Raw genomic sequence first — 14,661 nt, forward strand, 5'->3', positions numbered from 1 at the left:
GCCTGACGGCAGGTGAGGAGAAGGTGCTTCCTGGCTGCCAGGCATGTACAAGTGTCTAATTGCCATTTTTCTCCCTTTCTTTTGTTAAATGATGAATTTCCTGTGCCAGTACTAAACCAACAACAGTGACACTGGCAGAGCCAAAGAGAGGCTTGTGACTGCCTCAGGATGGCTGGGTCTGGGCAGTTCCCGCCTGTACTTGACATTTCAGATTCATAACTCCCATGGCCCTCTGAGAAAGGGTAGGGGGAAGGGGGGAGCAGGGGCAACTGCTACGTTTTCTCCTTGGAGGGTGTAAGTTATACCAGATCCCTAATGACCTGAGCTGGGTATAGGGGAGAGCCAGTCTGGGGGAAAGAGGGGAGTGGGGAATAAGAACATGACAAAAGGTAGGGATGAAAAGGGAGACTGACACTCCCAGAATTAGCAGCAAGTCCAATTCCTGTTTGCTGCATTTTTAAATGAACTTAACCTACTGTTTGCTCTGATGCAGGAAACAACCCTATGGCTTCATAATATATAAATGTGTTTCCTATTGTAAACATAAATTTTAATTACCAGTGAGATAAGATTTAGAAAAACTTTTTAGACACATAGAATCTTTAGGTCTCTCTATGAAAAGAGATGTGCTTAAATTGCCTCCCCAAAGCAGAAAAATAAGAGAAATGACAGATGGGAAATTAAAGAGTAGCCATGTATTTGTGCTTCTCCACTTTGTCATGGTTTAGATCTAATCTGATCCACACCCAGGCTGGGCTTCACCTTGACTACAGGCACCTGTTCACTAGTCTGTAATTTTCTGCTAACCCGAACTCCCTGATCATTTGGAACAAGGCTTTATGTACTCCGCCTCAGCCAGCCCAGAGGGCAACTGTATTGAGAAGCCAAAAAAGAGAAAAACAGAACATTTGCTTGGAGAGAGAAGAATGTTCAACTTTGAAAAAAAAGTGACAATTTTCACTCAGATAATTCTTCATTTGGAAATATAGAAAACTTCTCAGAGAGGACAAAGTGACATTAGGTTGGGAGGGATGAAGGCTGAGGGAGTCAAGTGGCAAACAAATTAGAACCGGATTTGGAAGAGCTGTAGTAAAATGATTCAGTATTTGTGATTATAGAAGAAGACTTCAATGCGCACACAAAAAGCCTAGTGAAACAGGCTTGGTTCTGTGGGTTTCCAAACACTAAAGAGAAAACAGGAAATTAATAACAGAAACATTTAAAACGTCAGCTAAACACCTCTTTCCAAAAGGCACAATGATGTTAAAAGCCCAAAGTACTTTTTAGTATGGTTCCTATTTGGCTACTACAATTTTATAGGTTTGAATTAGTCACAGAAAAGGGAGTATTTAGGCAAAGTGGATTATTTTCAATTCCAAAAGGGCAATGAAAATGCAAACTCCTTTACTTCAGAATGGCATTCATTTAAACTAAAACAGATAACTTAAAAATCTAATTTTCGGCCAAATGATTAAGTGAATTTTAACACCTTGGTTTGTAAACATTCAACAGAGCAATCATGGGGGAGTTTTAAACCCACCTTTAGTCCATGAAAAGAAAAGTGCAGAATACAGGCAATTTGGAAGGGTTACCCTAAGGATATCACTTTACATCAACAAGCAAACTAATACAGATATGATGAGGTTACATCTCAATTGTTTCTGGAATTCAGCTTGGGATCACTGCTGGCTTGAGAAGGGTTATATGAAAACGAAACATTCCATCAGTATCAGGAGGAACTGGATCATCACGGCTATTTAGACACGTCATGTTATTTAAAACATCATCCTGGGACAAAAAGGTTAAATTTATATGACCAGTTCATCAAAATGGAACAATATCCAGATCTCAACCAGGATAAGAAGGGAGTTTTGGACTTTTGAAGCTTAAGAAAATCAAGTCAGGGCCTCCCTGGTGGCGCAGTGGCTGAGAGTCCGCCTGCCGATGCAGGGGATACGGGTTCGTGCCCCGGTCTGGGAGGATCCCATATGCCGCGGAGCGGCTGGGCCCGTGAGCCATGGCCGCTGGGCCTGCGCATCCGGAGCCTGTGCTCCGCAACGGGAGAGGCCACAACAGTGAGAGGCCCACATAACGCAAAAAGGAAAAAAAAAAAAAAAAAGAAAATCAAGTCAAAAAGAAGAGCTGGCTTAAAAAAAACCCTCGACGGGGGCTTCCCTGGTGGCGCAGTGGTCGAGAGTCCGCCTGCCGATGCAGGGGACGCGGGTTTGTGCCCGGGTCCGGGAGGATCCCACATGCCGCGGAGCGGCCCGTGAGCCATGGCGGCTGAGCCTGCGCGTCCGGAGCCTGTGCTCCGCAACGGGAGGGGCCACAGCAGTGAGAGGCCCGCGTACCGCAAAAAACAAAAAACAAAACAAAACAAAAAACTCGACATTAGGGGAAAATACTAAAGAAATAAAACATAACACATGATATTAAAAACACATATAGGGGCCTCCCTGGTGGCGCAAGTGGTTGAGAGTCCGCCTGCCGATGCAGGGGATACGGGTTCGTGCCCCGGTCTGGGAGGATCCCATATGCCGCGGAGCGGCTGGGCCCGTGAGCCATGGCCGCTGAGCCTGCGCGTCCGGAGCCTGCGCGTCCGGAGCCTGTGCTCCGCAACGGGGGAGGCCACAACAGTGAGAGGCCCGCATACCAAAAAAAAAAAAAAAAAAAAAAACAAACAAACACATATAACTGATAGATAACTAATAAGGACCTACTATATAACACAGGGAACTCTACTCAATACTCTGTAATGACCTACATGGGAAAAGAATCTAAAAAAGAGTGGATATATGTATATGTATAACTGATTCACTTTGCTGTACAGCAGAAACTAATACAATATTGTAAATCAACTATACTCCAATATAAATTTTAAAAACAACACATGTAGGGTTTCCCTGGTGGCGCAGTGGTTGAGAGTCCGCCTGCCGATGCAGGGGACACGGGTTCGTGCCCCGGTCCGGGAAGATCCCACATGCCACGGAGCGGCTAGGACTGTGAGCCATGGCCGCTGAGCCTGCGCGTCCGGAGCCTGTGCTCTGCAACAGGAGACGCCACAACAGTGAGAGGCCCACGCACCGCAAAAAAAACCAAAAAACACAAAACACATGTAACTGAACTGTACACTTAAAAATAGTTAAGATGGCGAATTTTATGTTCTGTGTATTTTACCACAATAAAAAAAAACTAGGTAGAAAAAAAAACCACATGCAGACACTTACAAACCTCCAAGAACATTATCAAATTCCCACTGGACAAATAAGGCTACAATATGAATTCACATAAGCAAAAACCACTAATATTTAAAAAAAAGTTTAGCTAGTAATTAAAGAACAAGAAAGAATAATCATGATGATATTATACTTATCAAATCACCAAAAATCAAAGTAAAAGTATTCACATCCAACAGACAATGAGATATCACTACACACCTATTACAGGAGCCAAAATTCAAAACACTGACAACACCAAATGCTGGTGGGAATGCAAAATGGCACAGCAAAATGGTATTCCGCAAGACAGTTAGGCAGTTTCTTACAAAGCTAAACATATTCTTACCATAAGATCCAGAAATCCTATTCTTAGGTATTTACCCAAATGAGTTGAAAACTTATGTCCACAGAAAAACTTGCACATGGATGTTTATAGCAGCTTTATTCATAATTGCCCCAAACTGGAAGCAATCAAGATGTCTTTCAATAAACAAACTGTGGTACATTCATACTATGGAATATTATTCAGCAATAAAAAGAGCTATTAAGTCACGAAAAGACATGGAGGAACCTTAAAATGCATTTTGCTAAATCAAAGAAGCCAATCTGAAAAGGTTACATACAGTATCATTCCAACTATATGACGTTCTGGAAAAGAAAAAACTATAGAGGCAGTGGAAAGATCAGTGGTTGCCAAGGGTGTAGGGCGAGGGGAGGAGGGATGAACAGGTGGAGCATAGGTCATTTTTAGAGCAGTGAAACTATTCTGCATAAATCTGTAATGGTGGATAACTGACATCATACATTTGTCAAAACCCATAGAATGTACAACACAAAGAGTGAACCATAATTGTAAACTATGGACTTTAATTAATAATAATGCCTCGGGCCTCCCTGGTGGCGCAGTGGTTAAGAGTCCGCCTGCCGATGCAGGGGATACGGGTTCGTGCCCCGGTCTGGGAGGATCCCATATGCCGCGGAGCGGCTGGGCCCGTGAGCCATGGCCGCTGGGCCTGCGCATCCGGAGCCTGTGCTCCGCAACGGGAGAGGCCACAACAGTGAGAGGCCCGCATACCGCAAAAAGAAAAAAAAAAAAAAAAAAAAAAAATAATAATAATAATAATAATAATGCCTCAACATTGGTTTATCAATTGTAGCACATATACTACACCAATGTAAGATGTTAACAGGGGAAACTGGGAACTGGGGGCGGGGGGTTGGGGAAGAAGGGAGTATATGGGAACTCTCTGTACTTTCTGTTCAGTTTTTCTGCAAACCTAAAACTGCTCTAAGAAACAGTCTATTAATTACAAAAAAAAAAAAAAATTGAACCATCAGTGTTGGCAAGGCCAGGAGAGGCGGGCGCAAGCGTGCATTGCTAATGGCACTATAGGGGCTCCAGGTTCTCCAGAGAACAATCTGTCAATGCTTAACCCCACCAGGAAAGGTTCAGGATCTGAGATCTAATCACCTCATCTTCATAATTCATCCCACGAAAAGAATGGACCGAAAAAAAGAGCTACTTGCACAGGATGCTTGTTTACACGTTTCAGACAAGAACCACAAAGACCATCTGGATTAGTGGAGGAAGGTTAACAAATCAACGCTAAGTGAAAGAAGACGAGGCTGAACACTCATCCAGCTCCAACTCGCAGAAACCTGAACTCCAAATGAGAGGAGGGCAGAAGAGGCCAAAATGAAATGAACAGTAGTGCTAAAAGGAGGGGGTATAATCTTAAAAAAAAAAAAAAAAGTCACTGAAATGAAAAGATACCAGCATTGAGCTGACAGGCAGCTCTACAGTGGACACTAAACCCGTCTGCTTGGTTGCCCAGCTCCGCCCTCTGGGAGTTTTCCTTCACTCTCCCCACAGCCTTCCTACGATACTACTGGCATCTCATCCCTCCTTGGTTCTGCAAAGACAGATACCTATTCTTCCTCTAATTTATGCCAATTTAAGTACTGAGGTAGGGAACTTCTTCCTCTAGGATTTTTTCTTCCTTTCTTCTCTTATAACCACCAGAGGTCCAGTTACTCTTTAAAATATGTAATTGCAGTTATCAATCAAAATTACAAATGTACACACCATCTGACCCAGCAACTTCATGTCTAGTCTACAGGTAGACGTACATGTGTGAAAAATGGTACACGTCCAAGGTTATTCATGGCATCCCTGCATGTAATAATAGCAAAAAAATTCCAAACAGCATAAATGTCTATCAATATAGAACTTCCTTATTATGTAGACATAAATAAATGAGGATGTTCCTTACATACTGACATGGAAAGATCTCCAAAATATATTGAATAAAAATTTCAAGGTACAAAACAGTGCCTTTTGTATGCTGCCACTGCCATAAAAAAATCTATGGAAAGACAGTGAAGCAATTACTAACCAAGGTTGCCTGTGGAAGGATAACTGAGTTACGAGCACAGCGATGGAAGGGTGACTTTTTACTGCATATCTTTCACACTTACAAAAAAAATTTTAAGCCCTGTGAATGTGTTATCTATGTAAAATAAAAAAATATATATATAAGAATAAAAGAAGAAAGTCTAAAAGCAAGCTTTGCACTCCTTGTGTTGGCTAGAGGAATATCTATGATTCTCCCCTAACAAGGCATGGCTACTCCAGGGCTGACAGGATTCCATGATGTACCGGTTTGTAGCAAAACCACATCTGAAAACTCAGCTTTCCAATTCATGGATGCCATTCTCAAGTATCAGATGGAAACCTGATCAAGCTGAGCATGAAGCAACAGCAAATCTACACAGGACCTGAGGACGTACTGGCTCCCCAGCCTGGTATGTCCCCAGGCTGGTCAAGAGGGTGGGTCTGGCTGAAGTGGCAGATGAGCAGGGGCTGCTTTTCTCCCTCACTGCTTCTGTGGCTTTGGGCAATACCTCCTAGATTGAAAGGATGATCTTCTCAGACAGAGAGAACTTTGGTCTTAAGTACCCCTGCCACACCCTCTACATCTAAGCCTTGGGTCAGTTCTACAATCTCAAGGAGCTCCCAGTTCCTTGAGCTTTTCTTAACTGCATGGGTCTCATGCTTTATCAGCTATCCCAAAGCAGCAGGGACTTCCAACAAATGAAAAGTTATGCAGTTAGAAACATACCAGGCTAACAAGTTTTATCTGGGCTTCTCTGAGATGAACCATTACAGAAGGCAAGCATTAACCAGGAAGCAGTAGAAGAAGCGCTCCGACTTCCAGCTGGTGTCAGTCTAATACACTGAAGCTTTGAAACATCCCAGGTCTTTCTGAACTATAAGTGAGGAGCCCAAGTAGGCCCTGCACTTCGAGCAGCAAAACAGAGACATAGGATTTGTGAGACCCTCACACGGACACTCACATTTCCGTACTTGATTGATAGCTGCCAGGGCAAGAGGCATCTGAGGTTTTGTCAGTAGCTTAAGGCCACCAGTTAAAGATAATGGCTTCAGGGCTTCCCTGGTGGTGCAGTGGTTAAGAATTTGCCTGCCAATGTAGGGGACACGGGGTTCAAGCCCTGGTCCAGGAAGATCCCGCATGCCATGGAGCAACTAAGCCCATGTGCCACAACTCCTGAGCCTGTGCTCTAGAGCCCCTGAGCCACAATTACTGAAGCCCGCAAGCCACAATTACTGAAGCCTGCGCGCCTAGAGCCCATGCTCCGCAACAAGAGAAGCCACTGCAATAAGAAGCCTGCGCACCACAAGAAAGAGTAGCCCCAGCTCGCCACAACTAGACAAAGCCCACGCGTAGCAACGAAGACCCAACACGGCCAAAAATAATAAATAAATAAAATAAATTTATTTTTTTAAAAAAGATAATGGCTTCAGCTGCACTTGGATTTGTAGCCCAGTTGTTCGTTTTTTTTTTTTTTTTTTACTCACCAGAACAAAATTTTCCCATTCTGTTAAGTGAAAGATACTAGTTACATATCCACTCTAATTTTGTGAGTGACCAGATCATTAAGATGGGCTATATCTCGTATTTTTTAAATTAATTAATTAATTTATTTTGGCCATGCTGCACGGCATACAGGATGTGGGATCTTAGTTCCCCGACCAGGGATTGAACCTGTGCCCCCTACAGTGGAGGTGTGCAGTCCTAACCACTGGACCGCCAGGGAATTCCCTGTATCTTGTATTCTTGTTTAGCTGGTCAGAGACTCTCCTCAAAATATAAGCATCAACATCTAAATGACACAAAGATTAGACATCTGTGCTTCCAGATGCAGTGAAGGGATTACTCTGCCAGGTATTTTTTTTCCTTAAACTCAACTTTTTTGGGGTGAAAACCACACATCCTACTTTCTGTTAAACTGATTCTAATTTAAGTTCCTGGAGAGCATGCATTTCAGCTTAATCAGCACCAAAGAATGTGCCCACAGATACTAAATGAACAATACTACTAGGTCACATAACTAACTGAACTCTTTAGCTCAAATTTGAATCCTAAATCAACCCTACTTACTGTGAATTAGATCTAATTGAGACCAGATTTGAAACCCTTCATCTAGGGACTTCCCTGGCGGTCCAGTTGCTAAGACTCTGTGCTTCTAATTCAGGGGGTGCAGGTTCGATCCCTGGTCGGGGAACTAAGATCCCACCTGCCTCGTAGTGCGGCCAAAAAAAAGAAAGAAACCCTTCATCTGCTACAGAACTATAAGCTCCCTAAGAGAAGTTCCTGGCAGAGGAGTAAATGCTGACTGAAAGAATGAAGGAGGGTGGGGGACTTCCCTGGTGGAGCAGTGGTTAAGACTCCACGCTCCCAATGCAGGTGGCCTGGGTTCGACCCCTGGTCAGGGAAGTAGGTCCCTCATGCATGCTGCAACTAAGAGTTCACCTGCCACAATTAAGGCGCCCACAAGCCGCAACTAAGGAGCCCGCGTGCCGCAACTAAGACTCAGCACAACCAAACAAAAAAAAAAAAAAAAGAAAAAGAACGAAGGAGGGAAGGAACTGAGTCCCACCACCCCAGCTCTTCCTCCAGCCCTAGCTAGGATGCCCACTTTTTCCTCACTTGGATTACCATCTTGCCTCATCTCCGACATCCACGTAGTTTTCTCCCAGACCCAGGTCAAGAACAAGCGTTCCCTGGCCAACACTGCACCAGACCATCAGACTCCAGCCTACTCCCTCTGTACTCAGCAGTGAAGCTACACCAGGAGGCTCGTCTGTAGTGTTCCACGAGGGCACTGATGCATCTCTCTGTCATCGGATCCTCTGAGTCCAGTGCCCAGAACATGGCAGGCACTCACTGGGTATTGCTTTAGCAAAGGAAGGGAGGCCTCTTACCACCAACGCCACTACGCTGTGTAGAGCTCAGCAGTTTACATCATGCTCTCAGATATACGTACAGTTATATTATCTCCCTTGCTCTATGCACTACTTCATCGACTCTCACACAGGAGGAGCTGAGAAGACAACTCATTTCTAGTCTAAAGCTGTCATTTTGCAGATGAAGAAACAGGCCAGAGCTGCCAGAGGAGTCTGAAAGGATCACAGAGCTACCTGGTGGCAGAGCCGGGTCTCCCACCTGAGCCGCTAGTGTTCTTCCCACCATACTCCTTTGTCTCTTGCCCAGTAATAGTGTTCTTTCAGTTCCCAGGAGGGCAGAAATTGACTAGCACGTCTAACAGACTTGTATATCCAGCTGCTTATTTAACATCTTCACGTCCAAAAACATCTCAAACTTGACATATTCAAAAGTGAATTCCTTATCTCCCTTTCCTACAATGTATCCTTCTTCCAGGCTCCCCCATTTCAGTAAATGGGAACTCCATCCTTAAATTGCTCAGGCCAAAAATGAGGGAGCTATCCTCAACTTCTCTATTTCTTTTATATGCCACTTCCAATCCATCAGCAAATCCCGTTGGGTCCTCTTTCAAAACGTATCCAGAATCCAACCACTTCTCACTCTCGCACTGCTTTACTTCGGGTACAAACTACCAACATGTCTTGCCTGGACTATTGCAATAGTTTCCTAATCAGTTTCCTTCCTTCCACTCTTGCCACCTACAACTCATTCTCCACATAGCAGCCACAATGATCCTTTATGTCAGATCATGTCACTTGGGTGCCTAGGACCCTCCAATGGCTCCCATCTCACCCACAATTCACAAAAAATCCAGGGACCTATAAGGCCTAATATGATCTACCACCAATCCACTCCCACCTCCACATCTCTTGCTATGTTTCTCCTCTCCACACTACTGCAGCCATACTGACTGGTGTCCTCATGTTTCTTAAATATACGAGGCATATTCCTGCCTCAGGGTTTTTGCACTTGCTGTTCCCTCTGACTGGAATATAATTCCCTCAGATAAATGCTTGGCTCACCTCTTAACTTCCTTCGGGTCTTTGCTCAAATGTTGCCTTTTCAATAAGAACTTCCTTGACCATCCTACTTAAAATTTAATATCCTGGCTCCTGGTACTCTTTATCTTCCTTCTCTGTTTAATTTTCCCAATATATATTTTACTTGTTTATGGTATGTTTCTGCCTCATCCCAACAGGTGAGCTCCTCAAGTCCTGGAACTTTGTTTTATTCACTGCTCTATCCCCAGGTATGAGAAAAGTACCTGGCCTCCAGAAGATATTCACCAAACATTAGTGGAATGAATGAATGAGTGAATGAATGAATGAACCTCCATACTTTTAGAATCTCCCAGTAATCTGAAGGGTTTAGGCCAGAAGGGGAAGACCCTAGTTGAGCTCTGATCTCTCCCTCACTTCCCCCACTGTCTCTCCCTCTTCTCAGGCCCAGTCCAGCCCATTAACATAAGAAACCACACCTGGGCTGGGAAGCAGGGCAGGACCAAGGCCACAGGTGCTTGTTGCCAGGATGATACATTTCTGCAGTGTGCTAATTTTTGAATTTAGCATCATGATATCTCACAAACAGAAGAGGTCAAAAATAGGTTGGGACTAAATATACTACTTAACCAAGATAATAGTACTGACTCAGTAACAGCAGCTCGTTTGTTTTGAGATATTTTGCAAGGAACAGTGCTAAATTTACACTTGTTCACCTAGCTGTCCTCTTCTTTTTTCTCCAATTTTTTATTATGGATTTCAAACATACATAAAGGTAGAAGGAACAGTATAATGAACTCCACGAACCCATTACCCAACTTCAACAATTACCAACATTTTGCCAATTTGATTTCTTCTCTTCTCTGATTGTCTCTGCAACCTCCGCTAAATATTTCATCTAACTGTTTTCTTGAGAACTGTTCTACATATGACAGACCCTGGCCTTGTTACCACGGTATACTAGCCACTATGTCAACCAATCTCTCTAGTCTAACCAGAAACACAGTAAAAAGAAGCACTTACACCCATTCCCCCACCCAAGCTATGACTAAAAAAGGAAGTGTCTAAATTCCAGAATGTTTAAATCAAGGGACTTGCCCATTATCACGTTTGGAGGGTTTTGGGGAGAAGGGTTGTTGTAGCTACAAAGTAGATGTAGACACTAGCTGTTTTCACTTGTTTGTACCTGATGCAGAATTTCTGAATGAGTTCATTCAATCCAGGAAGTATTCACTGACTACCTGCTAAATATGTGGGACAGGATTAAGATAACAGAAGATAAAGAAAACCCAGCTTCTGTTCTCAAGGAAATCACAGTGGGGGTGGAGGGTGGGTGTTGGGTGAGAAGAGTACCCAAATAACTAAGATCCAAGGCAGAATATGTTCTGTAGCCTAAGAGAGATTAAACAAATCTAAGGCGAAAGTTCCTTTTAAAAAAATCAACCCACAAAATTTGCAGACCCCAAGATTTATGCCTTCCTTAACTCTAAATCTGCCCTCTGCTGAATTTACTGCTATACAGCCAATATGTGTATTATTGGGAATTTGGGAATTCCCAATAATTCCCAAATTTGGGAATTTGGTGACCCACAGAATAGACTTTTGGAAGTGGATCTTTAATGTCACATTTTGCTACTCACCATCCATTCCTTTGGTGGGAGGGGTCTGGAAAGTCCTCCCAGGGCTTGGAAAACAATGGGGCTCACTCGTGTTGACACTCAAAGCATTCTACCCTGAGGGCATATACAGCAAGCGGCTTCATAAACAGCATACAAGAGTGGAAGTGTGTCAAGAAGACATGGCTACATTTATTCAGGATTTCCAAGATCTCTCTTCTTGCTACCTAAAGGACTGTGATCTTGGTGATCTATTTTATCAGACGCTCCCAGAGAAAAGTGTAGTTCTCTGGACAAACCAGGGAAGTGTGGTTGGCCATGCCGTGTGTGAAGGAGAGAGTGGCAGGGAGAGTGGAAGAAGGGGCAGGGCTGGGATGGGAGAAAGGTTTACACCATAATCAGTGCTACCAAGATTGGTGAGGTGAGGATGCAGGTGAGGGTGAGGTGAGGTGAGGTGAGGAAGAAAAATAAGAGTAGGGCAGGAAAAAGGCACTGTGAGAAGGGATAGGGCACAGGAAGGGGGATAAGGTAAAAGATGATTCTGGTTTGAAAAGATCACTGATGAAAATGAGAAAGATGCCATGAGATCACGGAATCTAAGAGGCAGGATCTCACAAGATATTGAAAAGGGTATGAAGAGGAGGGATCTTAGCATGAGAGGGTGTATAGATTTTGAAGGATGGGTTCACATTGGGATGGAAGGGGCTCATTTCACTGAAGCTGAGTGAAGCACTCACTAGATGAAGGGCTAATTTAGATGAAGGTTTTGAGTAACAGGGTGTGGCTGAGGATGGTAGAAGGGAAGCAGCTGGAACACTCATAAGAGATTTCCAACCTCTTATGTATATGAATTCCTGGGGGTAAAGGATTTAACAGGATGAGAGAATTTGGGATAGAGGATTTAAGAGGATGAGAGGATTTGGGATAGAGTGCCACTGGGGTGGGAGACACCTTAGGGTAAGTGGGAGCTCCAAGGACTCATAGGGTGAGAGGATATTTGGACAAAGGGTAAAGAGAGGTATTAAGGTGCAGGGGTCTCAGGACACGTGAGGTCAAAAGTCATGAACAATGGGTTGAGGAAGTCACCAAGCCATGGGGTAAAGGTTAAGAGAAACCTTAGAAGTGATGGGGAAAGTGTTGGTGTTGGGCTTAGAAATTATTAGAAAATAAGGAACAAGGGGCTGAGAGTGACCTGGAAAACTAGGTAGGTTTAGGGGCAAGATAAGCAATGGATCAAATGAGTTTTGAAGACTGTGAGTTCAAATCCCAGCTCTGCTACTCATCTGGGTGAGTTTCAGGTTCTTCATTTGTTTAAAACCAAACCAAAACAAACAAAATATGGGAAATAGTGGTAGATATATTGGGGTTGTGAGGGGAAACAGTTTACACATACAAAGCTTGGCGCACAGTAGGTGCTCAGCAGTAAGTGCCAGTCATTATTAAGGAGATAGCAGGGTAAAAACCAGAGAAGTGAGGAGGCCACAGCAGAGATAAGAGGACAGTGATTCCAAGAGCTCGGAGGGTACCAAGATAATACAAAGTGTGGCCCCTGTGTTCATTATCTGTTGACTCCCTAGCACCCAGGACAGAGTAAGACCCATAAGAACTTCTTGGCTTATACTTAAGGGCTCCCATGGGCTAGGCCTGGTACCAAATGCTTTGAATGCATTATCTCAAGCACTACTATTATCCTACCCTAGTAGAAGTGAAGACTGAGGATAAATGGTGTGCCTAAGGTGCCATACTTTACAGGCCAGAGTCAAACTAGAACCCAGATCTCTTATCACATCAATACCCCAAGCTGAAGCACTCTTATCCTGCTTTGCCAACATGTTAACTGATGAGGCCTGATCAAGGGAAATGAGTACGGACTATTAAGAGTGTAGGGGGGGGCCTCCCTGGTGGCGCAAGTGGTTGAGAGTCCGCCTGCCGATGCAGGGGATACGGGTTCGTGCCCCGGTCTGGGAGGATCCCATATGCCGCGGAGCGGCTGGGCCCGTGAGCCATGGCCGCTGAGCCTGCACGTCCGGAGCCTGCGCGTCCGGAGCCTGTGCTCCGCAACGGGGGAGGCCACAACAGTGAGAGGCCCGCATACCGCAAAAAAAAAAAAAAAAAAAAAAAAAGAGTGTAGGGGGGTTGCAGGAGTGAGGGAATAAGGTTCAAGAAGCAAGTGGACCCTGAGCTGAGATTACAACAGTAAACTTCTAGTTAGGAGTACAGAGTACAAAAATGATTGCAAACAAATATTATCTTGACTGAGAATTGCAGAACGTCACAGCTGGAAAGAAACTCTGAGATCATTTAACCCAAACTTATCATAATACAGATGAGAAACTGAGGTCCAGAGCGAGGAAAGGACTTCTTCCAGGTTCCCAAAGCACAACGGTGGCAGAGCTAGGACTTGAATCTGGGACCACACACTCAATCCAGATTCTCTGATGACTCCAACTATATCTACTTCATATTCATCTCTATATCTTCCTGAGCACTAGCTCGGTGCTAGGGCACTTGTAAGTCATGTGCTGATTAACACTGGGGGGGTTGGAGTGCAGAGAGGGATGTCCGTGGAGGTGATTTTAGGATGAAGGGGCCACATGGAATGAGGATCATGAAGTTACAGGGCAAAAAAGGGATTATCAGATACTGAGGGTTATGTAGAAGATAACTGGGTGGGAAACTATTTTAGTAGGTATGGCTTAGGAGTTACCAGGAAAGGTTTGGGGGGAGTCACCAAGTTTGTGGAGGAACACAGGGTAGAAGTGGAGGGGGTTACCAGACCAGTGGAGTCACTGACGTTTTGGGGGATGTAGGGATCTCGGGTCGTGAGTCACTGGTTTAGAGCTGAGGGTGGTGGGTCCCTGGGCAGTGCTGGGGAAATTCCTGGGTTGGCAGAGTCAATGAATAAGAAGTGAGGATTACCTGGTGAGGTCTTAGGGTCAGTGGGTGCGGTGTGGGGGTCACAGAGGTGGAGGCGGGCGCAGTCACGGGGTGGGGTTTGGAAGTCATGGGGGAGGAGTGGCAGGACGGAATGGAGGGGCAGGGATGGGGGCCGGAACCCGGGGTGGGGGAGGGTCAGGCCGCCGTCCAGCCTCCCGGCCACCGGGCTAGGGCCGGAGGAGGGTGGGCACGCCGGGCTCGGGACCTTGCCGGGGCCCTGCGCCCGCCCGGCCTCCCACCTGGGCACGGTGGACCCACTCCCCGCAGCCACCAACCTGACAGCCCCCGAGGGCGACTCCGCCGACAGACCGCCATGCAACGGGCCCCGCCACCAGCGCCGGCTCCGCAACCCGCCTGCGCCATAGCCCGCCCGCCCGCGCGCAGCTTGCCTCGCGCCATATCCAGGTTCCAGGGCCGCCACACTCTCCTCTCCTCTCGGCGCGCCTCTACCAGGCCCCGGAACCTGTATATAAAATACAGGGCACGCTCCACCCCGCACCCCCAGCCGCTGCGGCCGCCGTCCTACTTATCCCGGTTCCCGGGCCGCTGGAGCCCGGGCAGCCAGGCTCTGAACGGTGCCGGT

The 14,661-nt window shown here is 45.4% G+C and overlaps 1 protein-coding gene across 4 annotated transcripts in view; it reads right to left on the reverse strand.

Annotated features, from left to right (window-relative positions):
* ZNF76 (zinc finger protein 76) overlaps window positions 1-14,461 on the reverse strand; it is a 32,197-nt gene extending 17,736 nt beyond the window's left edge. For all 4 annotated transcript variants that reach the window (XM_060109451.1, XM_060109449.1, XM_060109450.1 and 1 more), the window contains exon 1: window positions 14,354-14,461. The gene's annotated coding sequence lies outside the window, so the exon portion shown is untranslated. The remainder of the gene's footprint in view (window positions 1-14,353) is intronic.
* Window positions 14,462-14,661: the final 200 nt, after the last annotated feature.

The sequence above is a fragment of the Mesoplodon densirostris genome, chromosome 10 (genome assembly GCF_025265405.1).
Source record: "Mesoplodon densirostris isolate mMesDen1 chromosome 10, mMesDen1 primary haplotype, whole genome shotgun sequence".
Lineage (NCBI taxonomy): Eukaryota > Metazoa > Chordata > Mammalia > Artiodactyla > Ziphiidae > Mesoplodon > Mesoplodon densirostris.